Here is a 2,500-nt window from a genome sequence, read left to right as displayed (position 1 = left end):
TACAGAGATAGAGAGAGATGGAAGAAGGGAGAGAGAGGAAGATACAGAGAGAGAGAGATAAAAAGTGTAGCATTGCTTGCGGGTGTGTGTGTGTGTGTGTGTGTGTGGATATCTCACCATCCAAACATCAGTTGAGCTGAATTCCCTGTGGTTAAGAAAGGAGGAATTATTCAAGCCTCCAGGACTGGTTCTAGTATGTAGTGAGGCCTCTGAAAACAGCAAGCAGAAGCAGCAGCCCTTTCCTGCAGATGTATTACTTTCCCTCTTCATTGCAGTATGTAGATTGGAAACAAGCATTTACAAGGACAAAAGAGCCCTCTCTGGAAAGCACACCATACTGCCTTATTTGGTAGAACAGCGGGAACAGCAGCAGTCTGCAGGAATTCGTATGAACATGATCTTACTACAACTGCTAGCAGTGGTGATAAGAGACCCAAAGAAAGGGTTGAGGAATAAACAATTAAGTCCAATTTTGAGCACTTAGCATCATTAACTGAGAGAAAACGGTTTGCTGTGAATTAGCTTCAAGGCATCCTTAAGATAATGAACCAGAAGGCAGAACAAAGGAGCTCAACGAGAGAGGCAGGAAAACGATGCTTAGCGAGGAACTAGACTGGAGCATGCAATATTTTACCAAGGCTGGCCTGGAGCTCATTTTTTAATGAAAAGCTCTCTGTGTTGTGGGGTTATCTACAGAGCACCGAGGTCTGAGCGGGAGCAGCCTGTGCCGAGGTGTGGGAAGATGGGAGACCTGTTAGAGCCCAGTGCCATTTTACGAAAGAAGGCAGATAAAATCAGCAGGGAAGTCGTTAAAAACGGCCGTTGGGGCAGCAGACAGCTGTGGGAGCACTGACAAGCCGGTTGAGAGGAGGAACACACACACACACACACACACACACACACACACACACACACACACACACACAAACACACACACACAAACATGCACACGCACATAAAGACACAAAAGATCCTTTTTCTTCCTTCCTTTCTTCTTTCTCTCTCTCTCTCTCTCTCACACACACACACACACACACACACACACACACAAACAAACACACATGCTAATCTAAAAGTACACAGAATACACCCTAGAACCCTAAAGTACGCTTGCACACACTCAACCATGCAAATGATGTCTAATAAGGACAAATGCAATCACTCATACATACACATAGGAAAACAATTATGTATGTACGAACACACACACACACACACACACACACACACACACATGAAAGAGGCCCTTTGATGGTTAAATGCTTCCCTTTGACTTCTGTTGTTTGTCAAATGTTACCAACAGTGTACATGGTGGGAGATGGGCATTAGGAGAAGGGGTAGGGGAGGAGAACTATGTGAGAACATTGTTCAAGGAAACCAGTATCTGGTCTCAAGCCTCCTCCTCGCACACACACACACACACACACACACACACACACACACACACACACACACATGCACACACACAAACACTTACGCTTCGCCACGCTAAAAACTGACTCAATAACGACACACCTTTCCAGGACTGCCCGTCTGGCTGACTGACAGCCTCACACGCTATGAAAAACACCTTTAGGTGTTTCTCCTTTGCATATCAAAGCTAATCGCTTTAGGGGTCTGCCGCATGTGAAAACACCAGACAGGGGTGTTAGACTGGCAGGAGGAGGAGGAGGGGTGGAGGGTTCGCAGAGCACCCATAAATAGTTGCCAATTCATCTACCTTAACAGGCACTTTTGGAGGTGCATTAACAAAGGGGTTTGTCAGGTTGAGCCGGGGCCCCATCACCATAAAGCATCGGCACATAGGTGAAGAACACAGGCTGGACGAGCCCCAGACCGCTAATGAAAGTGAGCATTGATTCAACTGGGTGAGCTGTCTTCCCACGTCTGACCCGAGGAGAGAGACAGACAGGGAGGGAGAGGAAGAGCAATAGAGAGGGGGAGGGGGAGAGATAGAGAGGGGGAGGGAAAGAAGAAGAGAAACAGTAATTATAGAAAAATAGGGAGTTCATGGAGTACACTGAAGTGATTCTATTTGTCATGTAATGATAAATTGAACATTGTTTGTGTCTCATTAAAGCGTGGCTTGTGTGCATGTTGGAATAGCTCATTAATAAGTATTCACAGGGCTCCCTCAGGGGTCGCTGGCTGCGATGAGAAAAAGACAGTGAGAAAGAGAGAAGAGAATGGATCTGAATTAGAGCGTGCTGTACAAGGGCCAGTCAGACTGCCCGTCTACAGAGACATTTAGGAGCTCAGCTGCACCTTGGCATCCATTCACAGATGAAGGGAGAGAGAGAGAGAGAGAGAGACTCATGCTCCAACCTCTTCCTCCCTTCCCCCAATCTCTGTCTGAATGAAAATGTGTCTGATGACTGACACGAGTGACAGATTGAGTAATAACAGTAGTATGAAACGTTTTGGAAGTTAACGCCTCGGCAGATATTCTCATCAATATAAAGCATCAATATAGATTGTCGGATGGCAAAGCTCAGCATCC

At 46.2% G+C, this 2,500-nt stretch overlaps 1 protein-coding gene across 4 annotated transcripts in view; it reads left to right on the top strand.

Annotated features, from left to right (window-relative positions):
• Positions 1 to 2,500, top strand: part of soga1 (suppressor of glucose, autophagy associated 1) — a 47,054-nt gene that overhangs the window by 6,162 nt on the left and 38,392 nt on the right. The gene's annotated exons all lie outside the window — the stretch shown is intronic.

Source organism: Alosa sapidissima, chromosome 7 (assembly GCF_018492685.1).
Source record: "Alosa sapidissima isolate fAloSap1 chromosome 7, fAloSap1.pri, whole genome shotgun sequence".
Lineage (NCBI taxonomy): Eukaryota > Metazoa > Chordata > Actinopteri > Clupeiformes > Clupeidae > Alosa > Alosa sapidissima.
Note: the sequence above shows the minus strand (reverse complement) of the source record. Positions and strands in the feature narration are given on the sequence as shown.